The sequence below is a fragment of the Pseudopipra pipra genome, chromosome 16 (assembly GCF_036250125.1).
Source record: "Pseudopipra pipra isolate bDixPip1 chromosome 16, bDixPip1.hap1, whole genome shotgun sequence".
NCBI classification, from domain to species: domain Eukaryota; kingdom Metazoa; phylum Chordata; class Aves; order Passeriformes; family Pipridae; genus Pseudopipra; species Pseudopipra pipra.
Genome location: NC_087564.1, coordinates 5,774,433 through 5,800,064, shown reverse-complemented (window position 1 = coordinate 5,800,064; position 25,632 = coordinate 5,774,433). Strand labels below are relative to the sequence as shown.

General features: G+C 43.8%; 1 long non-coding RNA gene across 1 annotated transcript; it reads left to right on the top strand.

The window, feature by feature from the left end:
• Positions 1-2,576: 2,576 nt before the first annotated feature.
• On the top strand, positions 2,577-15,733 carry LOC135423015 (uncharacterized). Its single transcript, XR_010434679.1, has 3 exons — positions 2,577-3,383; positions 4,372-4,763; positions 5,948-15,733. It is a non-coding gene; the product is annotated as an uncharacterized LOC135423015 (long non-coding RNA).
• Positions 15,734-25,632: the final 9,899 nt, after the last annotated feature.

Sequence of the window (25,632 nt, the reverse complement as noted above, 5' to 3'; positions counted from 1 at the left end):
ATCCACTCCATGTAAGAAGCCTTTGTGCTTTATGAGGAGTGGTGAAGGCTTTATTGTAAGTGTGAATGGACTCCCCTGTTAACAGAGGCGAACTGTTGAGAGGAATATGGGAAGATGTGGCAGCTCCTGACACCACGACAGCCCTCCCGACTCCACTGCTCCCTTCCTGCCTCAGACCAAGCACCTGTACCACAGGCTGGGCTCAACAGGGTGTTAAAACAGTGAAATGCCTCCTCTCTTCTGGACTAGGGAGCAGTGTCCACCTTGCATCGTTCAGTGCATGGCAGGAGGGACAGAGTGGGACTGGAGCAAATCTAAAGCACAGAATCAGGGTACTGAGCCAGATTTAATGCATTCTTCAAATAGAGGCATCCATGAGCTGTTAGACAACAAGGTTTGCTGTGCCCCAGGTCTGCTCAGGGCCTGATGAGAATCAAAGGCAGAGCAGGGGAGAGGCTCTTGCTGGAGCACCAGGAGTCTCAGCTGCTCAAAAGTCGACCCTGTGATTTTTCTTGGCAAGAAGCTATATAATCAGGTTTCTTTTAAAATCTTCCAGATCCTTCTTTGATTCTGTGTGTAAAACTACCTAACTTTGGATAACATGTGCTGCTATGATGAGTCTTGAAGTTTAATGCCAAAATAAACCATCAGATAAGGAAACCATAAATCCTGCCACCTTAAAAGCGTCTTAATGAAGAGCTGAAATGGTCCCTTGTCTCCAAGAGGAGCAGTCTCAAAAGGAGCAGCAGGTTAGATGGCAGTCATGGTCTTTCCCAGAGGATCACACTGATGGTTTGTATTCAGTGTATTGGGAATGAATGCAAGTTAGGAGGAGTGAAATGCTTGAAGGTGCTGAGTTGTTTTCTGTCACCTTGAGGCACCTTTCTAGCCCCGTGAGATCACTGCAGTAGATAACTCAGGTGCACACTCGTGGGCTGGGAGATATGCTGTGGCTCCAGGTGATTTATTTGCACAGGCAGAGCAACTGTTCCTGTGCTGCTTCAGGAGCTCACCTAATAAAGGCTGGCATTTTAAGCACTGCACATCAAAATTGCTTAAGTATGAGACAGGCAGCAAAAAACGAAAATTGGATAAACACATGTGACTCCATAGACATTTGAGGCATAATTAGATGTAGTATTTTAATGATCTCTTTACAGAGAATGTAGAAAAAGCAGCTTGTTTACACACTGAGTTCAGCATTAAGAGCTGTGCTGTGATTTGTTCTCTGGAAATGCAGTGCTGCCTGCCTCTGATTTTATAATCTGTTGACTAAACTCATGGACTGTCAAGTACGTTTCAAGATTATCCGTGTTTGGCTGTCGGATTATATTTTTTAGGGAACACAGCTTCTGTTTATTCTTAACTCTGCTGCTGATTTTCCCAGGTTTCTGCCATATGCTACACGTCACAGATGAGTATTTTGCTGTCTTAAAATTTGACAACTCTGTATCCAGTTTAATAGTTCTGTCATCTCAGCATTGTCATTAGCAGTGAATTACAACAGAGGATATTTAAGCACCAGATTATGGCACCCAGTATCTGTTAAAATAACAAATAACAAGGGCAGACATTTTAAGAAGAGTCAGTAATACTTCAAAAACATCAGTCAGTCAACAAAGTCATAAACACTGATTTAGTGACTAATTAAACAAAGTTTGCTGAATGGTTATGCCTACCTAGCTAAACTGCAGTTTTATGCATCTGCCTCACTGTGGGCTTTATGCATAAATCACACACACTGACAAAACTCTGTTGAAAAAGATGTATAGACAATATATTTAATGAACAGTTTTGAGAGTCTGAAGATTAAAAACAGCAGAAGATTTGTAAACCCATATTCAGAAAATATGCAGATATCTTCTTGTGCATAAATTATGCATTAGCTGGCTCTCTAATATACTTTATGCAAAATAGAGATAATATGTAGTACTGTGCAAGGTTAATATTGATCAGCTCTTTTGAAGCCACATTCTTGCCCTGCTGAAGGTAAACACTCTCCTTAGATTCAGAAAAACAGAGAAAATAAATAGGTAGTTAGATAAGTAGTATGAAAAACACAGCCTTTTAAACTCTAGTCAAATAAATGCATCCTGCTAAATGATAGCAGCCATTTAGTGCTACCATTTCCCTGCTATAATATCAAAGCAGTGAAATTTGAATCCTTTTAAAAACAGGGATTATTTATGGGCCTGAAATTACACACTTTATTGGATTAGAGACACGATTCCAAATATGAACCTGATTTGAACAATAATTGCAAGTTCCTTCTTATTGGAACCGCAGCCTTGTTTTTTTCTGCTGGTTTGCTTCCAGCATTTTTTTCCTCTTTTTTATAAACATTTTTCTTTTAACATCTCTCAAGTACTTCAACCAGGAACAACCCAAAAACAGTGAGGAAAAGAGTTTCAATCAGCAGATGGGAATTTGTGGTCCTTTATCCTTCTAAACACTGCAACCCAAACCCAAGCATCAGCAGCCAGAGCTATTTTTTCTTTTTTTTTTTTTTTTCACACTGTGATTTTTAACCAGCCCTAAACATTTAACTCATGTAAGTGAACATTTTTCTCATGGAAGCAGTTCTTCTGTCGTGTTCAAGTTATTAACTTTGCTTTACCTTTGCTTGGGAGGATTTATCTGCCCATTGCTCACAGGCTGCTGGGAGATGTCCAGCCTCTTCCTTCATGGCAAGGTTGTGCTGATTAGAAAACTTGCAACAAATGGAAAAATCTTGCACACAGTCTTTATCTAATCAACTTCAACATGGCTCTTCCCTAACTTTGCAAATTAAATCTAAATATTAGTTCACTCTTTAGGTTTTCAGGTCACACTCAGCACCGTAGCCTGCTTTATGCTGAACATGATTACCCCAATATAATGTGAGAACAGAGGAGGGAAAAACAAGAGCAAGAAAGCAACATCAGTGTTCAGTGTTGCTGCAGTTTCCCATCCTCTGGGCAGGGATGGGCTTATTAACTGCAAAATCCAGTCTGGAGCCCACTGGCATTTCACATGAGACAGAGCTGGAGATGGCAGCACAGTGGGACAATATATTTATAATTAGCAAATATTTTAATGTGCACTGGCATGTCCTTTAATCAGCTGTTCTCCCAGCCTTTTCCCGTTTACTTTTCTGTGGAGAAGGTTTGCTCTTGTGAGAAGGTTTCTCTGAGCAGATTTCTCTGTTGGCAGGAAGGTGATGGAACAGCAGCTTCTGCCTGTGTTCAAACCTCAAGGACATGGGCACTGGCAAACATTGCACCTCCCAAGCCAGCCCTTACAAAGTGTCCATACCCAGGCCAGCACGGGGGACAAGATTCTGTGACTGAGACAACCCCAGCTTTGCAGCAACCAAGGAGCACAGAATCTCTTGTGAGGAGGATGTGAGTATGAGAATGCGAATCTCTTCAACTCTTTCTCTGCTGCACTGTGCTGGCATATAAGTGAAATGAAAACATTGTTGATAATCAAGTCCACTTCTGAATAGTTCACAGAGAATAAAGCATCTGTGTACTATAATAAAAAAACTTGTAGCTGGGTGAAAATTATAAACTTGCAATCTTGAATTAAATAATATCCCAATTCCTATAAACTGTGTGACTGGGAAAAAACATGCAGCTGTTTTCTGACCTCCTCTAACCCCACACTCCACGGATTAGTCCCAAGAAGGGACAATGGAGGGATAAAATGGGCAGTGGCCTATCTCCATGAGTTACCTTTCCTGGTGTGGCTCCTACTGGGGCTTCAAGGTCCCAGTGAAAGCCATAGGAAGTGATTCTTCTTCCCAATTCATTTTTCTGTGTAGCTTTTCAGCCTGCTGCTTTCCCTGTACCAGGACAGGCTGCACACTTTATTGATTAAGCTGCCTGGTTTTCTCTTTCAGTGACATCCTTCATTTGAATGTGTATCTGTTTTGCTGAATCAGCTGTGTATTGAAATGCTGGAGAGTTCAGCTGCTCTTCTGTTTGAGCTGCATATTTGGTTTAATCCTCTTGTGATTTTTTGCTTGCTCATCTGGCTACTACTTTAGCCAAGTAATTCTGGGGGGTGGAGGGCTTGCACTGCCAATTTCATTTCTGACTGGGAAACATATTGTGTAAAATGAGTTCAGTCATTCACAGCTGCAACTGCATATTGTTGGAGTTAAATGCCTTTTAAAAGAAAAAATACAAGATTTATTTAATTTCCAGTGTTGGAGACCCAGTGTTGGGAATATGGGAGGAGTTCTCAACCTGGAAGCTAAACATAAGTAATCAGGAACATCTGAAGCCATGGAGGGGAGGTGGGTGGGTGAATGGGAGGTAGTGGGAAGGAGAGAGGGTGCCATTTTAAATTGAGATTTAAGAAGATCTGCTCATTCTCTCTCTTCAGCATCTGTGGAAGTTGGGAAGCAAAGTACACAGCCCAGCAAAGGAGCACGGGTGCGAATTCAATTATGTTTCAAGCAAACACTGTATTTCTATGGCAGTAAATCCCCTCAGAGTTAAAGCTGGAGTCACAGATAGTTCTATATATTTATTTATTTTCAGTGGATAGATCCCAGACCTTAAGGAATGTGTTGCAATGCAGACTCAGAAATGCTAGCTGCCCAAATCCCAATGAATCCTAGCTGCAGAAACCACTGTTTCTCCAGCATCATCTCACTTTTGGCATCGAGCTCGTGTTTGAGACCTTTCAAATGCTGCAGAAGATGCTTCTTGCTCAAGAAAAAAATATCTCATCTCTTGGGAGGGAACAGACTGGAAGTTGCAGCTCACAAACTGGTAAGTGATAGCCCAGACCTTGGGGAGAAGAGTGAGCTCCTTTGCCAGCAAAGGTCTGATACTGCAGCTCAGCGCTGGTCTTAAAGTAGTGTCCATCCACCTTCCTCATCCTTGTCTTTTTGGACATCAGGCAATGCCTGGAGGCACTTGAAACCAGCACTGCCTTCCACAAATCTTCAATGCTTGATGTACCCTCCAGGGAGAGCCAGGGGTTTCTGTATGGAGCACAGCTACAGGGAACGGCTCAAGGGCACATGAAGCTGGATATAAAGTACCATATGGATAGACTTAGCATATTCATTCCTAAACCTGCTTTAATGTCTACCTTGTCTCCAGCTGCTCATCCTATAGGCTCACCTAGAAAGTGCCTGAAGCCACAAGGATTTGTGTAAGTGGTGCCCTTGGGGGTCAGGCATCATGGCTAGCAAGTGTGTTCCCCCATTTCAGTTCTTTTTTATGCCTTTTTTTTTATTTCCTGAATGCAGTTTAGGTCTGTATATATAACCAAAACTCTCAAAGACTTTCCTTAATCTCTTACTGTTTCTGATTATCACTTATTCCTATGGTATTGTTTCTGCCAAACCATTTACTTGTGGTATTTTGAAAATGAACATGATAAGAGAGAAATGTTATCAGCAAATCTTGTGGTTTCTCAATAGAATTAAGTAAGATTGGTAGCTGTAAAAAAATACTTCTGGGAGGTTCCTCACACAAAGCTTTTTTTGGTACTCCTTGTACAGTTCTTAAAGGATTCCAGTGCAGACTGACGACTGCAATGGCAACTCAGTGGAATTTATATCAGTGTCTACACCTGCCTCTTCTGTTCGAGTGGTGGCAGGCCTGTGAAATCATTATTAGAAATTCTGTGATCCCCTTCATCTAGGCTCTGCATTTAATAGGAAAATTAAACAAAACTCAAAACAATGCAAAAAAAATATATATCAATTATTAGGGAAAAGGACAAAGTTGCAGTGAAGTCTAGCAAGAGACAGACATTCAGTGCTGGTGAGCAGAATGGGCATAAATGATGTTTATGGTCCCTGTTGCAGTACCCAGCTCTCATAGCCCTTACCCTTACAGGGAAGATCCTCTGCACTTCCTTACCATTATATCCTTTTCAAAAAAGTGTCATCCTTTGTGCTCACACTTCTATTTCCTACTAACATTTTCTGTTATTTCAATAGTGTTGCATTTTAAAAACACCCTCCCCCGAGGCCTGGGGCAGACGCGGTGCAGGAGGGAGCTCCCAGTGCTGAGAGGACAAAGGCTGCTGGAGAGGAACGTGGGGTGGCTGGCCCAGCACTCGCCGTGTCCCGAGGATGGCTTTGCCTTTTGCGAGCAGCCCGAGGAGATTGGAGCAGCCCGACTGCTGCAATCAGCCCTCCCGAGACCTCTGCTCCCCGGAGCTGAGCTGCAACCAGCATCTGGCCCCACCGTGACCTTGGTCTACTGAAATGACATTGGACTAAAAGACTTTTTAATTTTGTCTCTCTTTTTCCCCTCCCCTTTTCTTTATTCGCTTTCCCTCCCTATCCCCCTCCTATTTTTTGTCGTGTATTTCGGACTGCTGTGGATTAGAGAGTCTCTCTTGTAAAGGAGAGGGGCTCAGATGTTATCAGTGTTATCAGTTCGTCTGTAAGTGATGCTTTACAGCCAGGCAGCCTGGAGCTGAGCAACTGTGCCATCATCAGGCTCGGATCAGCAGCACAAAGTCGGGGAGACGTCGCAGGAGCTCTGAGCGGCCCGGAGAGGCACAGCGGCTCCTCGCTGCGGGCACCGTGCCACGGAGATACTGTAAGAATTTGTAGCTATCACAGAAAGTTTCCCTGTGAGAAATTTCCTACAGAGTCCTGGAATTTTTTTTTTCTTTAATCAAAACTGAGGAAAAAAATAAATCTGAAGGGAAAGGCTATTATTGCAGTTCATGAGCTGACATTTTATCTGAAGGCAAGAGAGATAAAGAAAAGCATTAGAGAAAAATCACCCAGGGAAGTTTGAGCTGGCCTTGGCAAACACTTCTAAATATTTACAGGAGACTTCTGCAGATCAGCTACTGCTTAGATCTACAGTCCTCCCAGTGCAGGAATTAAAACACAGGTTGGATAATCAAGGTCACTGAACACATATCATTTTATTTCCTGGGCCAAGCAAGCTACCTAGGGAAAGAGATAAAGCTGAACCAGAACTGTTCATAAAGCATGAACTGAACCTGCAGCAATCTTTTAGAGCTTGAAAAGTTCTCTCCTCTGAGGAGAGAGGTGCCCTCACTTAAAAGTCCTGTTGTCTGTACTTCCCCTCCACCCCAAAAATGTGTTGAAGAGGCAAAGCTGTCCTGTCCAGAAGCTCAGTTAAGACATTGGGCTGACCAAGAAATGTACCTATAGCTGCACAGAGACTCAGCCCAGCACATACAGTCTGAAGGATTTATGTAGTTAAAAAACATGTATGTAAAGAAACATAAAAATCAGCTAATTGCAGGAAAGGTCATGTTTTCTACATATTTAATAGATGGGCTCTTTCCTAGCTCATGCCTATGGAGAACCCAGTGTCCTGGGTATGATGCAGCTATAAAACCTCACTGCCATTCAATCCCAGTGCCCCTCGTGCATGCTCTGGTTTGTAGGAGTTATCTGTGGCAAAGGCTTGGAGCACAGCACTCAGGGGCTGCTGCTGCTTTTAGGCAGTGCAGTGGCAGAGTGTTTTCCTCATGCTGCTCATTGAGCACTGCAGTGTTGGCACACAGATCACAGGGATGTTTAAATCCTGCTATTACAGAGACAGTCCAAGTGCCCAAATAGCCAAGGGGGGCAAGGGACCCAACAAAAGCAGGCAAATTACCTGTCCCATGCACTCCCCACACAGGTGATGTCTGATTCCCCTCCCGCACACTGGGATGGCACGAGAGCAAGAGCATGGGAGAGCAGAGCAGAGGAGGGTCTCCCACAGCCCCTCCACCTGCTGCCAACTGAAGCAGCTTGAGACAAGCTTTGGGGTGACCTTGTTCTGCTGCTCAGCTCAGACCTCGAGGGCAGCACTGAAGGCCCCTGTCATCGTGCTGGTCACTTGTCAAGCAGCAGAGTTCACCTTTGCAGGCCAGTTGTAAATGCTCGGGTTCTGCTGCAGTTCCCTCCCCTGTGCCCCTCCCCTGGACACACATTGAGGTGTGACTGTTCTACAACACTAAATATAAGTATAGAGACAAGAATCAATGTCACCAGGAACGTCCTTGACCACCATCAGGCTTTCCTTCCATGGTCAGTACTAGTTGCAGGCAGTTTGGGATTAGAGAGAAGGATTTATGATTTGGTCTGATCATAACAAACTCAAAATTCAGAAGATGGGAAAAAAAATAATGATTTCTCTGAATAGTCACCTTGTACTAGAGACATAAGAACTGAGTGACTGAGGTAGGTGAGCTGGGTGATCCCTCTCCCAGAGCATTCCTGCACTCAAGCAGCTGCAGCTGCTGGAGGTGTTGCTGGTGCTTTGCATGTAGGGTTTATGTGTAAATAGGATTGCCAGGCCTGTATGCACAATTTGGGATCAGTTTCTTACTCCCAGTTAAGCAGCTGGATTTTATTCTGAAGATGCTTTTTATTCCTATACAGAATAAATTCCACAGTATCGTGATGGTTTTTCACCCATGTGTTTGGTAGAGAACCATCACCTTGGCCCACCATGGAAGAAATGGACAGTTTTCTTCCCTCTCATTGACCTGAAATGACTCCCACACCTACACATTTCACTGTTGGTCTCATGGCTATTGTTAGCCAAGGTTGGTTGCTTGTGTTTGTCCAAAAACTGGAAACCTTCATCAGTCCAAGCTCTGCTTTTTGCTCTGCCTATGAGCATCTGTAAAGGTGCACAGCAGCTAATGAAGGGAAGAAAGCCTGTTTTCAGAATATCAAAACTCTTCAATAGGGGTTAGCACCTCTGTTTCAAGATTTTCTATCAGAGAAAGGCTGAGATCTGCTGCTTTGGAAAAGTAATTCCTTACTGACCCAGAGCAAGACAGTAAATTCAACAAACAAAATGGAAAGGATGAAGCCTGCAACCTGACTGGTATACACAATTTGTTTTCCTCTACAAGGTTAAATGCACAAAATGTACAAAACCTGGAAACTGGTCCCTGTTTTGCTTCTAAACCCCTCCTTCAGGGGTCTTCAGCCCATTGGAACCCACCTGAGAACCCACGAGCCTAGAGATGTTTGATGGCAGACCTTTGCTAGGACTGCCCAAGAACGAGGGGACAGTGGGGAGTTTCTAAACAGACAACTTACATCAGGTAAACTCATCATCACAGAATAAACTGGAAGGTTTTGAATGAAACGAGCTTATTTCCTACTGATGTTAATCCTTCATGAAGTATGGATGTTAATCCACAAAGAAATTCTTAGAAAATTATCTGTTACATCTCCAGGGCGGAAAGGTCTCGGTTGTGGCACTGAATACTGAGAGCATCCTATTTGATTTACCAGTGATCACCAAGGTTTACATCAAAGGTCAGGAATAAGTCCGGAATTTGTAAGCTGTGAAAAAGGTATAAACACCTTAATTTATTGCCCTGTCACTGTTAATTCATTCGGTATTCACTGTGATAGCATTGCTGTTAATGAATGTATTTGGTAATAATGTGGATGTCACAGATATTTATGCTCTCATCTCTCTCAGTGGCTCAGCAGGCAAGGCAAGTTAGGAGCTTTGCCATTTTACGTTTTATAAATTAAAGAGGGAAAATAAATCATGTTTCATTTCAGAGAAGTACTTAACAAATATCTATTACATTTAGCCACCCCAAATGAGGGCCCATCCTATTACAGAAGAATTAGTACTGGACACAAAATGATGGGTGTCTGGAATGGATGGAAGCCAAAGGGGAAGCTTCCTATGTATTTCAGAGGCAACAGGTCAGACTCTGTTCAAAGTATGTAGATTAGCTGATGTTTGTTAAATATAGCTAATAAATAAATTTTAGAACCCATATCTTTATGTCTTATGTGACTCTTTAGAGTCACAAGTGGGAAAAAAATACTCTTGGATATCTGTTTCAAATCCTGAATCAACAAAAAAAGGAATCAACAGAGGAGCTCTAACCTTTGCACAGTGGAGAAATGTGTGCCTGTATGGAGCTTGTAAAAATCTCCTAATTGTAAGTTAACCTTGATTTTTGAACAGTCAGGTGGCACACAAACATTTAGCTGACTCTGCACTAACCTGATTTTCCACAAATTTTAAAATTACACACAAATACTTTGTAATCCTTTCATACATATTTTTATCCTGCACTCTTCAGGATGGTCCCTCAGGTGCAATGGTGCCTCAAAACAGGGAGTTTTTCCAGTTAAGGTCAGCAGAAGCCTGGCCATTGCTTTCAAAGGCTCCAGGATTCAGATTATAACCAATTCATTAATTTTGTAATCTAGTCATAAGCAAGTCCATAATATAAATACGGATAAGCAGCAAATACCTTCCTCATTCTGAAATACTGACTGGGAGCAGGAGGCTCTGCACTCCTGGGCTCATGAGATCATTATCAAGCAGCTGCTGACACATGTGCATGGAATCCCATGCATGGAATGCCTGGAAAATGCTTATGCACCTGGGCAATTGCTACTGCTCTATTATTATGCAATAATGCATTATTACTTGTATTTGAAGAGCAAATGCTGGTCAGACAGTTCTATTGATATGAATTTTCACATCTTTTGATGGTGAAAGTCCTGCTTCATTAATGCTCCAAGTCCCGCTCAACAGAACTGAGGCAGGAGGAGGAAAATAAATGACTACAAATACAGTTTAGAAACCTCTGCTCTGACCCAAACCACCTTGCCCATAAATCACGATCTTGCAGTTTCAAACCCTGGTTTGGGACTGTACACGTGGGCTATACAAGCACAAGTCCCTGCCATTCCCAAGGCTCCCTGTCCCCAGTCTGCAGGGGGAACAGGAGGATGGACAGTCCTCCTCTCCACAACCCTCCCAGGCCTCTTTTCCACAGCTGCCCATTATTGCTGTAATCGCTTCATTACAGCCTCTGTGAATTGATTAGGTTTGGAAAGTGCTGCAGTGGGAATAGGGGACTCTGGCAGGACGTGTGCCAGCCCGAGAGCTGGTGCTGCTGGGGATGTGCTGCCCATTTGCACATCCCATGTGGGACTGGGTTTAAAAAAAACCCAACATTTTTAAGGGGAGAGGGAGGGACAGAAAACCCAACCTGTGGTTTTTTTCAGAGCCTTTCAGTGTTTTCTTCTGAAAAGATCACTCCTTCACAGTGCAGTAATATGTTCCACAGTTTAATTTAATGCCTTGGTTAGGAAAACTTAAATGTTTCCTTGAAGCCTTTTACAATTTGTTGCCTTTTAATTAAGATGGAAAAGTACCTAAACGTCTGAGTGGTGTCTATATTATGAAATAATTTGTATTTTATATTTTCCCCATAGAAGTTTGCAACTTGGTGTCATACAGGATCTAATACCTTCCTTTTGTGATGCTCTGAATGCCTCTGGAGCCGTCAGCAAGTGTTGGATATACAAATGGAAATGGCAATCTTCACAGAATACTGATTTGGGAGCTTATGAAACGTCAGGCTTGTATTCAGTGCAGACGTGAGTCTCTGTGAAGGAGTCTTCTGGCTTCCTTTGTTACTACATGAAGAATTCATTTTGGCATCTCCCTTTAGGGCTGGTTTCTTTTAAGCCATGATTGCATTAATAATATCAGTTCATGGTGTAACTGATTGAATCCCTTTCACGTTGGGGAAGAATTAAAGACCAATCTAATTCGCTACTGACCCATAATCAGCAAAGCCATGAAGTAAAGGGCATTATTTTCTCACAACTTTTCTGTACAGCTATATTAATTTTTATGTTTCATACTCCTGAGGTAATTAAATGCCCTTAAATGAGGAAATGCTTTATGTAAATGTCATTTTAACACCAAAGATTGTGCCTGTTCCCAGGGTACAGTGTTATCTAACTAAAAAGCTGGTTTCATTTCTTAAAAGCAAACACATTTTGAGGTCAAAATTTTCATTTTATAGTTATTACTTTGCTCAGATGCAAACACTGGTTTTCTAACTGAAGAATAAAAGGACACCTTGATTTTTTTACAAGTGTATACACTGCATTTTTTTGCATGGTTCAGCTTGCTTGTTCCTTAGATCTCTTTGCTTTAGGATTAGCAAGATAACAAACATGTTCAGGTTCTAAGAGATTTTTTTGGTGATGTTCTTTGAACTGCTGCAAAAGGCAAGCTTAGCCCCAGCTTTATAACTAAGGCCTGCTTACCACAGCTAAGCTAAACACAAACACATGTGGTATATTATCTGAGAAGAGGATCATTGCTCCCCTGTGAAGTTCTCCAGGAAGATGACTGTTGTCCACAGCCAGTTTTTCATGGGAATTGGGTGCACATTCATGTTCATTTTGTCCTTGGTTTATCAACTTACCTACTGGATGTCACACAAAGCTCACAGAGGGCAGCAGCACAGTTTGGATGTCAGACCCATTTCTTCAGCTCTGCAGTCCCCCATCCTGCTGAGGCAGGTAAGTGTCTCCCTGGCTAACCCCCTTTTAAAGGTCCCTGATTCTTAAATATTCATTTAAACCTGATACAGAATACTCTTTCCATTTCTTCAGTTTGAAGACTTACTTTTTCCCTTTTTTAATGATCCGTGTGCCTAGTCTTTTCTGAAGCTTTTCAAATTTCAGGACTCAGTGACTCCCTACAGGTCAGGGGAGGTTTAGATTGGATATTAGGTAAAGGTTTTTCACCCAGAGGATCTTTGAGCACAGAAACAGGTTACCCAGGGCAGTGGTCACAGCACCAAGCCTGACAGAGTTCAAGAAGCATTTGGACAACGCTTTCAGGCCCATGTTGGGATTCTTGGGGGTGTCCAGAGCAGGGCCAGGAGCTGGACTCGATGACCCTTGTGGGTCCCTTCCAAGTCAGGATATTCTACGATTCTATAATGAGTCCTTCAGCCTAACTGTGCAACAAGGCAAATATTCTTTTAGTCACTTTTGGCTTTTTTGTTCATTTTAATCATATCTAATGTTGTGTAATGAGTCCCCAGAAACACAAGGCTATGGTCATAATACTGAGATGGAAGATACTTCTGCAACTGGCATCTTCAGCAGATGCTGATCTTTGCTGAGCTGCCTTTGAGGACTTGCCAACATCAAGAAGGGAGAGGAAGAAAAAGGGCTGGACCATATTTAGAAGCAAGAAGCCCCTTGGAGAAGAGCCCTGAGGTGGTCCTGAGGGTCACAGACTCACAGGGCACCACTTGCCCTGCTCACTGAGGAGCCAGCTCCTCTCCCAGGTAAACCCTAGAAGTGAGCAGAGGGTGAGGGCTCTGACAGCCACCCATACCTGAGCCCATACAGTTCCCACAAGACTGTTCAGAAACAAGAAAAGTCACCTATGAATGTTAAGCTTAAAAAAGCAGCAGCACTGATGAGTATTTTTGGCATGAACTGAAGAATCCTTTTGTTCCAGCTACAGCCCACATGCTGATTCAGCTCAGCAGTTCTCCTCTTCTGTTCTTTTCCTTTCCCAGGGCTTTCTTAAACGCCACTTCTGGGTTGCTGTTTTCTTCCAGCCTGCTTCAGTTATGTTTGGGAATGATGGCTCATAAAAATATTGGCACGTACTCTCAACTGGTGGCAATAGTCTGTAGGAGCATGCTATCAGTCAGGATATGACTCTGTTCTTTTTTCATGGTTTTGCTATATTTATTTGATCTCATCTACAATAAAGCCTTTTGATACTGCTGAAGTGATAGAAAGGCATCATATGGTAAATGGTAATCAGGCTTTTCAGCATGAAATGGTTTGAATAAATTTGCTTTGTGGAGTCTTCCCAGAGCTAAATTCTGCTGTAATTTACCACCGAGGCACTGCCCAGACTGCTCAGCATTAGCAGGTGAGATCTTCCTGGGGCAGAGCAGGTGGTGTCACCCCTACACACTGCACCCAGGGTGACTTGCTGGCCTGGACTCCAGACTAAAGGCAGTTTTAAGTAGAAAGGATCCTGTCTATTTCTTTCCTGCTCAACACTCATTATTTACAAAACAACAACTGAAACTATAAATTTTTCATACTGAATATACCAATATTGCATATAAAGCAAGAATCACAACTTCCACGCGTTAAAGTGTCTAATATCTTGAGTGGCTATTTATGCCTAAATAATCAGAGAAAAAACCCAAATAGATTTTTGAAAAGAATGTAAGGGAAAGGATAAAGACAATAGTCTGAACATGCTGTAGAAAAAGGAGGATAAATACTTAAGAAGAACCAGATCTTACCAGAATTTAAACATCCTCCCAAATACAAAATTTCCCTGCGACAACCTTGCTTTCATTCTGAGGAGTAATTTATTTGAATAGGCATCTATGAAGAAGCTGCATCTGCACTGGCTGAGCTCTGTATAGGAACTAAAGGTGGAAAAGCATCTAATTAAGAAGTCACTGAAGTGATGAGGTGAGCTGTTTCCTAGGGAAGGTCACTCACTGTCCAGCAGAGCTGATGTTTCCCATAGAGGTGTCCTCAGCCACTGTGTTCAACAGCACTCAGGCTGGTTCATTTATTTATATATTCATACCATCAGAAAGGAATCTTTTACTGCTCGTTTACCTCACCTGGCCTGGAGACACAAGAGAGATGTTTCCTTGCTGCCAGGTGGCACCAAAGAAGCTCCAGGGACATTTGCTGCATTTCAAGCCCCAAGTGATAACGATGTGATGTGTTTATTTGATTTCATCATGCAAAACTAAAATCATCTTATACAAAACTTCAGGCAGAGCAGTTTTTACTTTTTATTTTTCCCCTTTCTTTGGCTCTAAACCTGCCAGATTATTTCTAAGTTACCCAAAATGGAACTTTTCTTCCTTTGTCTTCAGGTGTATTAAGTTCTTTTATGAGTATACAAAAAGTGTTGAATGCCACCATAAACACACCTATGAAGGATTTATTTCTTCTGTTCTTATTTCTCATATGGAATATTTTATATGTTGAATAATGAGCTCAGTTCTGTGTCTGGCAAGGCTTGTGTCCATATGCTCTCAGCCCAAACCATAATGACAGAGCATTTCCACCACATCCTCCTCTCACCCTTCCACTCAAGAATCTCTTCTGATGGTAATTCAAACTGACTTTTCATTGCCAGTGGCTGTGGAACCACACTGTGCCTCTTCTGTAAGGACCTAAGTGCTGGGTAATATCGTGATCATCTGCACCAAAACCTTAGAGGATGCTGGCAGAAAGTTGGGCTTTTTTTTAAAAAAAAAAAAAAAGGAAAATAAATGCTAAGACCTCAAATGAAAAGTAAGTTAGTTTGAAAGCTTGACTGGGAAGGTTGACTGCAGGGCGGTGACAAGTGGTTTTGGAGGTGCTGGAGATCTCCCACTGGCCAAGTCATGACCTCAGCTGCAGCTGCCTGGAAACCTTGGGCACCTTAAAGTAAAAATTGCCAGTGAATTTTCACTAGGAATTCCCACCAATACCCACTGAACCCCTCTGGCCCAACCTTCACTGGCTGGGCTGAAGGGCTGGTGTCCATAGGCTTCCTACAGAGCCAGAGGGGAGAGGTGGGGAACCAAAAATACTGGTCCTGATCTTGGGAATGCAGCTTCTGAGGAGCTTGTCTTTTCCAACCAGCAGACCCTGAAGGACACTTCCCCACAACCCAGATGAATGCATATAAAGTCAAAGCTGAGCATATGCTTTGTGTTAATGCTCAGTTGTTGGGTATTTTATCATTCTTTATCATGGAGAAAGTTGGGTTTTTTTCTTCTGAAAAGTGCTGTAAGGAACTTGAAATGCAGATTTCAACCAGCTGTATTTCTTATCTGGTGTCCTTTCACAACACTACTGTGCTGTTGTCAGAAATGTATGATGACACTTCGAGGAAAACTGATTGCCAGAGTCTGTTGATTCTGTGTAACTATATTAAAATACTGGAAATTATCTTGGCACGCTCATGGCTGGTTGTTTGGGTTTTTTTCCTTTAAAAGCTGGAGAAAGGATAAAGTGAACATTGGACTGATTATTTTCTCCTTCTATTGTTTATAATAGTGAGTGACCTTTCTTTGGAATGAGAGATCTAAAAATGGCATCCCTGCCAGTGACAGGAGGGTGTTTGAGATGCAGGCTCCAGCCCAACCCGTTACTCAGATGTAGGAGTAAGCTATTTCTATTGAACAGTAAGATGGATTAAATGCAGAATGGCATTAAAGGGAGAGAGTAATGCAGAAGCACCACTGTTGTTTCTTGAATGTAATTTTAAGTAAATGACCTTAAACTCCTCACACGCTTGAAAATAAACCTCTGTTCTGCTTGGGAAGTGTTTCCACAGTGCTTGTTATTTGCAAGAGGATATGAATAAGACAGATCCTGGGTTTTAATTGCTTCCCCCCCCCCCCCCCCCTTTTCTGTCAAGCTAGCAATTCTTTTAAAAACAAGTCAAAAGTTGAAATAAAGACTTTTTCAGGAAGGAGCCTGGTATGGAATGACCTGCCACGAAGCAGTTGTGGGTAAGTCTGGAGAAGGCACTGGTTGAGCTGGCTGCTCCCTGGGCAGCTTGTCCCCCTCCCCAGTTTGTGACACAGCAGCAGGAGTGACACACGGGGTGGGCATGACCACAGCTGTGTTCTGCTCTTTTGGGCTGCAGAAAGAGGCCCTTCTGCTAACTTATAAGGAAGTAATTTATTTTTCTGGCATGCGCGGCAGATCCCACCGATCTGGAAAGGATGGGGAGTGAGGAGGGAGGCCGGGCCGTGGGGGCATCGCAGTGCCCCGTTCTGGAGAGGGACAAGAGCATCAGCTACTGCCCACGGTGGCTGCCCCGGCAGAGCCCCCTCACACACACACCTCTCCTGGCAGAGCCTGATCTCACAGCAGGGCTGGAAATGGCCCGGCTTTGATAAGCGGAGCTCCGGGAGCAGCGGGAGCGAGCGGCTGGCTGGGAACCATCGCGGGCTGACAGCGATCTGTGCAGCCCTCACAGCCCGGGGATGCGCCGGCCATTAAACTGTTCTTTTACATCCCCAACTTGGACAATGCTCAGTGATAAGAGCGCGGCAGACGTTTGGCAGCAGCTCAGAGAGGCACTTAAGCAGGCGCTCGGTGATAAGCGTATCGACAATCAGGCTGGCCCCGGGAAAGCGCATTCAGAGGAGCTTTGCCAGGGCAGGGGCTTAGAGGTCCATCAGACAGCAGCACTCCCAGACAGGATTATCAAAAGATCCTCTGAATGCTCTCTGCTCTGTATTTGGGTTTTTAGGTAAAGCGAAGAGGAAAAAAAAAAAAGTTATCTCTGGACAAAATGAGTTATACATGCAGAAGCTGGGCAGTGAATGTATTTTGATGGATTTGAGGATTCCAATTTCTTTCTTAAAAAAAAAAAAAAAAAAAAAAAGCAGGTGAGGAAAGGGAACTGAACTAGCTTTCCAGGTGAGGAAGTATTCAGTGAATAGGTTCGGCGGAATAATAGTCATTCATACTTTTGGAACTGTCTAAGTGCTTCATTTCTGTAGTTTCAAAGTGAGTAATTTCAAGTCTTGAAGTTATTGAGCATAAAATATCATTTATCTAAATGTTAAAAAATGACGGTTAAAAAGAACTAAAAAGAGCTGGGGTTGTTTAGTCAGGAGAAGAGGAGGCTCAGGGGGGACCTCATAGATCTCTACAACTGCCTGAAAGGAGGTTGTAGTGAGATGGGGGCTGGTCTCTTCTGCCATATTTCAAGTGAAAGGATGAGCAGAAATGGCCTTAAGTTGTACCAGGAGAGGTTAAGAATAAATATTAGAAAAAAACTTTCACTGAAAGAGTGGTCAGGCATTGGAACAGGTTGCCCAGGAGGTGGTGGAATCACTGTCTCTGTAAGTGTTCAGGAGGCATCTTCATGTGGCACTTGGGGACGTGGTTTAGGGGGGATTATGGTGGTACTGTGTTGCTGGTTGGACTAGACAATCTGCATTCTGTGAATCTGCAAATACTATGACTACTAGTGGACTAAAATATTCTGTTCAGGTTGAAGGCAAATATTAGGTAAGCCTGAAACTGGTTTGGAAACACATGTGGTCAACTGGAACAAAATCCATTATTTGCACCATTTCGTTGGAAGATGCCATCTAGTAAAATTAATATCACATCTGCCAATTTGTTTTGCTTTGTGGTTGTTTTTTTTTACTTTTCTACAGAGTATTTAAAGCATTAGGTCAAGGGTCTCTGTTAAAGATTACATCCCTTTCCTGCTGATGGCTTTAGCATACGCATTTCAGTAGGTTTTTAGCCCTCCTTGGGGAGCCTCAGCTCTGCCCCCACAAACCCTTTGCAGGCTGCAGGAGCTGGGATGGTGCAGTGGCAGGAGCTGCAGTGCAGCAGCACAGGGCAGAGAGCAGAGGTGGAGCTCCTGCCACATCCATGTACCATCCACCTTTTTGTGAGGAAAGTGAGATGGTGCTGCTTTTAGAAGCCGAGGGATGTTGTCAAACTTTCTGGGGGAAAATGTTATGCAATGAGAAGACGTCTGGGTGGAGGGTGCTTCCAGCAGCAGGCAGATGGGAACAGCAGTGAAGGCAGTGAGTGAGTGGCTGAGTCAGAACAGGATCCTGGTTTTCCCTGCTCCCTGCTCCTCTGTCTGTAACAAGGTTTCCACGCAAACCAGGGAAGATGGAGACTTGCATTTTTTAAAGAACCATTTAAGCTTTTCTGCCTTTAATTTTGAGAAAGGTGGTGGCTGTGCATCCCTGGAGCTGTTTCTTCTGTGAGAATGGTTTCACCAAACTGATGTACCTACACTGGGTGATGCACACCTGGAATGGATTGGTTTTGAGGGCACGTGTATCCAATCTCCTGGAAAAAAAGGCAGCCTTATTCATATTCTTGAGCATGTGGTTAACCATAAGCTCAGCAAGGAGCTGAACCCCAAAACATTCTCTTTCATGAGAAAGAAATCATTTTAGGACTGCACATCCCTATCATGTCATCCTCCATTTACGCTGCACTTACAAAGCTATTTATTTTATATCACTGTTGTTGTCACTATTCTCCACCTCCACACAAAGCAGGATGCCAATGGAAGGCACCTCTGAAGGGGGCATTTGGCAATGACCTGCTCCTGAGTGATATTCTTGCTACACAGCACAAAGCCTTGATGCACTTGCAGCCCATCAGGGGCTACCCACCATCCCTCCTGTCTCCTCGTGCATGTTTGAACTCTCCTATATTGTGTTTGTGTCAATTAAATTCAGAAAATTGTGTTCAAACTACATTAAGGCTTTGACACAGAGTTTCAAAAGCAGTCACTAAGCAAGATAGAGCCACGAGCTCTATCTCTGTATTTCAGCACTTTCCACCTACCATAGCTAGAGGAGTAGGTGATAAGTGAGACAGGAAAGGCTGAGTTTCCATACAGTGTTTCCAAAGCTGATGTGCAGTTCTCCCATCAGGATATGTAAATCTTCTTAACAAATAGCACTGATTAGGAGTGTATTTTTTAGCAAAATAGTGCATCCATGGTGCTCCAGGCCATCATAAAGCATTAGACCCAACAGATGAGTTATCAGTACATCAGAATTATTTGTTCTGTCAAAACCCACACTGATCAGCCAGGCAATCCTTATGGCTGACCCCAGAGAAATGGGGCACCTCTGCTCCCCTCCCAGCCTGCAGGGAAGGTGTCCCAACCACAGAGCAGAGCCAGAAAATCTCAGTGGGCTCTGCTCTGGTTGCCCTCCCTGGAAGAAGCACTCAAACTGGTTTTACAGGGCAGAGGAGCCCTCTCCTACCACACGGAGAGTGTTCACTCTTCAAAATGCACCTGAGGAAACAGTTCCAGGTGTCTCCATGGGCATTATTGCACAGAGGACAGTAAGAGGTGATGCTTTCTCCAGGTATCACAAGTTTCTTTTTGCTTGAGCTGAGCAGCTCTTCCATGTCTTCTCCGAGAGGGATTCCCAGCAAGGAGCTGATCCTGGGCACATCTCATGTCCTCTGGGTATCATCAGCTTCATTTCACATTTGTAGCTAATCAGAATTTTATACAAATCCTCAATTTATAAGAATTTTATCATTTCAAATTTTATCCTTTCTTTTATCATTTCAAAGTTTATAATTTTTTTCCTCTGCAAACAAAGCAGAAAATACAGTGATATTTGTGGCATTTGCAATTTGGCATAGCAGGAATTTTTACTTGCTGGTTGGCAGATATCAATATAACAACATCATGACACATTTCAATAGGTTGCTTCAACTGCTTCTGTTCATCTTCTATATGTTATTTTTTTGAAATACCATTACAGGAATCAGTCACAGACCCTCAATGTTTATTTCAAGAATTACAATGTTATTCTTTGGAGAATTATCTACTTCCCTCTCATGTCAGCTGTGGTGCCTGTTCCCCCTTCTGAAAGGAAGAAAGCTGTGCTGTGAAAATGTTGGATGGAGTTAGTCATTCAAACTGACTTTGCATTTCAAAATTTGTTTCAAAAGTATGCTTTAAACCAGATTTTTTTTCTTACCTTCAAACATCAGTGGGGGTTTTTTTATGTATTTCTTTATTAAAATCCAGTATGAGTTTGTAGTATATCCTTACTGACAGGTAAATAAACAATACGAGATTATCAGACATAAGAAATTAAATAATTTTGAAAATAAAATTACAATACTTTAAACAGGCAACTCATGCATTAAAAATCTGAATATTCTGAGTATACTACGTGCAGAAACTTTCACCTCAATGTCTTTGACTTTGTAGGACTTTTTCCGCTGCACATTCCAAAACTAATAAAAGAAAAATATAATTAAAACAGCAACTGCCAGTAGAAAATCCTTTCTACGAAAATATTCAGCTGATCTGAATTTTCGGTATATAATATCAGATGGTTTATTTGTTTGTTTGCCTTTAAAGCCATTTTTTCTCCAGAGAAATCCCCCCCACACTGGTAAGCCAAGGAAATGATCCCTGTAAAAAAGACCTTAAACAGCAGATACCCCCCTACCCCCAAAGCACCCAAAAGAAAAGAGGTGCTGACCACTGGATATCAACTATCTTCTGTTTTTCCTTCCCACATTCAAGAGCTGTCAAAGAAGCAGGAGTGGTTCCTCTACGTGGTACAAGAAGAGGTTTCTAAGCCCCAAAGCATTGGGATGGGAAGGGTCCCCTCTGTCCTCCCCATGTACCTTGGGTCACCCAGAGTGAGATGTGGTGCTGCCTGGGGTTGGCTCTGGGAAGCAGCTGAAATGGTCCCTCCATTAGCAGGAGGAATAGCTCAGGGGGAGAAAAAGCAAGTGGACTGCCAAGGACTGGGCTTTGAAGCTGGGAATGCTTTTGCAGCGTGAGTGCTCCCTGGTGTGACAGCCAGGCAAGAGGGGAGCTAGCACAAAAAATGCCCATTAAGCAATCAAAAGAGTGTACAGCTCCTGGTTTCTTTGATTCTGCCTTCAAAGACACCCTGTGAGCCTCTTCCTCTTCTGCAAGGCCACGCAGAGCATTGCCCAGCATGTGTGGGCATTTCTGGGGCTCTGGGATGAAGAAGAGAAGGTGTGGGATGGGCAGAGGAAGGGCTCCAACTGCCCATCTGGGGGTCCCATGCAGCCCCCAGCCCACTTTCAAGATCAATGTTAATTTTTTTAATTTTTATTTTTGCTAGAAACACATATCCAAAGCCATACAGGTGACGAATTTGGCCCTAAGCCCATGGAATTGCACAGAAGAAGGTCTGGAAGGAGATTATTGGGGCTGCCCCAATTTCCACATGCCACCCTTGTCAGTGATTCAGGTCAAAGTGGTAGAAGTCAATGCCAGGCTGACCCAACTTGCAGCAGCTGGGGCCAGCAGCACCTGGGGGACATTCCCTTGTGCCATCCCTGGACCAGTCCCACAGCAGTGCCATCCAGATGCCCTGGGAACATGCTCCTCCTAGACACACTGTGTGGTTTTGGCTGGGATAGAGTTAATTTTCTTTTTAGGGAGCAGCTGCATGGTGTTTAACTGCTGCAGGTACTTCAGCATTGCCTGGTTCTAAGAGCTCCACCAGAAATGACAGAGCACGGCCTAAATATATTCCCTTAACTGCCTTTCAAGCCATTTTGAAATGTTACAATTTTTAGAGGTACCACGTTAATGCAATGAAGTTTTCAAGAAAAAAAGGTTACGGTGCTTGAATAGCTCTGGGATTCAGTACCACGGTGCTGCTGTCACCGGCAGCACGAGGAGCTCACGGTCACAGGAGCTAATAGGCTCATGGATGTGAGTGCACTTCCTCCACCTCAGTCATGCCGGAAAAATGTTGCCTTTCAACCTCAAAAACAGTCTCCAGCAAGAGATCTCAGGGTGTTACAGACGAAACTCCCACACTGGAAAAAGCGCTGATGGTTTCTGCGAGGCCCATTCACCAGCCAGCGGCTCTGCAGTGTGGGATGGGGGCACTCACGGCCCTTCACCGCTGCTGCCTTCTCCACACAAACATAAATGCAGAAATCTCCGAGGGGAGCTGTAGGGAGCGTGCTGAACTGTCTGCCTCTGAACGATCAGCAGTCCCGAGGGAGCCGATGTGCTCGTGTTCACCGTGCAGGGGCTGCTGCTCCCGCGGGGGGCCGTGGGCGAGGGCGGCTGCCGCGTCCTGCCGGGCTGTGCCAGGAGCCAGCCTGGCACCCAGCCAGCTGAAATGGATGTCTGCACCAGGGAGTCTCATAGACTCTGCCTCAGAAGGTATTTATTTCACTCCTTGGCTTTTCAGAGCAGAACTGCATTTAGCCACCTACCTGCAGCCCCTTCGTTGCGAACTTACCCTGGTACCAACCTGGGCAGCAGCCTCTGCATCCCTCAGGGAATGGAAACAACCCTCCTCACACTACCCCAGCCAGAAAACATCAACTCTCAGTGCTGTTTAACGACAGAATATCAAATATCTTTGTTAACTAGTTGGGGACATGTGAAGGTTAAAAACTGACTGCAGAAAGCGCTCAGGACATTTGTATTCAGCGTCTATACGTACACACAGCCCGAGAGTGCTCAGTGAACGTCGTTCAGGAGCTCCAAGACAACGAGGCTAAATTTAAAGTGTGCATGGTTTATTGATACACTGTTCTAGGCTTTATTGTAGCTTCCTCTGCATTTTCCCCTGACTGGTTGTGTCTCCTTACAGTCCATACACAGGTTTGACCTGAACAGGCACCAATGAAAGCCTGTGTGAGCAGACATTAGTCTTTTACAGTTAATAAATATCCTCATTCTCTACGGGCTGTTGCAAAGGCACTAATGATTCATGTCTTTTGAATAAAACATGTCACTACTGTCCATCTCGGATCACGGGTAATTACAGCTATCATTGTCGCCATACAAATGCTCTTGTAGGGCAGTTCATGCATTGTGAAGGATGGCAGAGTTATATGAGGCTCAGCATCGGTGTCAATACTTTCTCTGCAATTAGAAAGCATATCAAATATTAAAATGCAATTAGGGTCGTTAAAAATTTTTAGAAGAATGGCTTTCCACTTCCAGTCAATCAGATAAGCTTTGGAAAATGAAGAATTGGGGTGAGGGTGGGAAACTTGAGTTGAAATTTGCGTTTCAGCAAATATTTTCTCAGTGATAGGATTCATATCTTTATCTATATTTTAAAAAACCTAAGAAGCTTCATAAGACTGCAAATATTCTGCCATTGCCATTTCATCAAAAGGGAATTATTTAGGAAGGAGTAAGTTCAATGTGTGGCATATAACAGAGTTATGGTGACAGTCTTCCCATCACCTGGCTCGGCCTGGCCAAGCTCCAAATTAAATAATTGCTCTGCAGCATCCTTGGCTTCCATGAGCACAGCATTGATGCCAAGGGAAAGGCTAAGGGAATAACAGCCCCATCCTGTACCTCTGAGCATCTGAGTGGAGAGATGAAAGCCAGAGGGACTCAGGTTCAAAGGCACATACCCCTGTGAGTGCTCAGGGAGCCGTCTTGAGACCCGCTTGCCTTTGGCATCCTGGCGCTGTGCACATCATTGGACAAAACAGCAAAATAAATTGCTCTGAGCTGCTCACTGCAGACACAGCTCTCCTTGCTGCAGTGGCTAGAAAGTGATTTTGGCAATCCAGCCAAAAGGGAGACTAAAGTCAGGCAGGATAAATCCATGCCTGGCCATGTTTGAGGGTGCGGGTCCAAAGCCTGATCCGCAGCGGCATCTCACGCGAGGCTGTGCCAGCCCTGGGGTGGCTCTGCCCTCTGAGCTGGGTGGCCCTGGCAGGGTGTCCTGGGGCACAGGGGGCTCTCTTCAGCCTGGCATGGCAGGACTGTGCCCACGGCTGTGTCTGGGGCTGCTTCTCATTGACCTCGGGAGATGGGGATCAGCCAGTCTGTGAAAACTCAGCCCTGGGACTCGCTACAATTTCTTGCATTTTCATGCTTTATGAAACCTAAACTCCATCCTGAGGCGATTGCCACATATGAGCAAGTGAAGATCCATGCTGCAGGAGACATCAAGTGCTGTGTGAGCCAGAAACCAAGTCAGTGCAGTCAGTGGTGGAAGAAGATGACCTTCATTGCCTGTGCCATTAGGTCACTATTGACTTTATATTTCTGTGCTATTTTTCACACAGCCAAGGAACAGAAACAGGAAGAACCTGATTCTTCATGCTTTTAAAAAGAATCACAGACCCGTTGGACTTGGTTTTCAGCAGCTACATGGGAAGGGTGGGCTAAAGGTGTGATATGTATCATCTGAAGTTCATTGCAAGTCCATCCAACATGTAGTGGCAGCTTTCATTAGGTTTTGCCATGAAGAAGCTTCACAGAAGACAGGAAAAGAAAGTGGGAAAATTATGAAATTTGACAGTGATTAAAAGTTTTATCTAACCTCTTCCTTTGGTACTAAGGAGCCATTAATCACAGTGTGGATATGGATTTATGTAGTGCTCAGCAGTGACCATGAAGGAAATAATGCTGACTCTTCTGAAAAAAAGAAGAATAAAAAATTACAAGGTTAAGAATCTTCTCTGAAGTGCTCTGGCCCTGTCGGTCACCAGGAGAGTGCTGTTGCTTTCCCTGGGAAAGGCAGGTGGGCTGGGGATCAGGTGCCCCAGCACCCCCATCCTGGCAGCCCAGTGCCAGCTCCACTGCAGCTCCAGGGGACCCTCCCCTGCTGCTCCGCTCACTGGGTCTCACCCAACACACAGAAAATGACCTTCACGCTCATGGGTTTTTTTCCCAAGGTGTCTCTTACCTTGTGTTTAATGGACCTTTTTTTTTACTCTCAGAAGAAGTTTTATCAAGGACAAAGCTACCAAGGCGTGTCTTTAACCAGACTCCATCGCTGCCCTCGCCCCCTGGGCCGGTGTTTGCACAAGCCCACAGTGAGCAGTGCCCTGCTGCAGGCTCATCCAAAGGGACCAGCCCCAGAGACAAATGAAACCTCTCTTCAGGGATAATCAGTCTCATCTTTAAGAAATCCACTGAAAGCTGAGGGCATGTGGAACCTGAGTGTGATGAATTGGGGGAAAAGTTTGTGTCAGCTAATTAAAATCAGACACATACCCTGGAACAGGACTGCTGTGCTGTGTTGGCAGTTAACTTAAAACCATATCACAGTTTATACACTGATTCTCTGGTTTTGGTGCATGAATTTAGCAGGGCCAGCTTGGAAAACTAGTTAATTAGACTCTCTTTCTACCTCTACCCATTTTTACCATCAAAAACTTCACACATATTGGACAATTGAACCACAAATTAGTTATTGTTGCATAATTTCTGTAGACATGCTCATAGAAATCAAAGTATTTTCCAGCTTATCTGTCAAACTCAAACCTAGGTAATTCCAGTAACCTAATGTCCAGGAAGCATACAGATATGGACTGGTGATAACACCTCACTG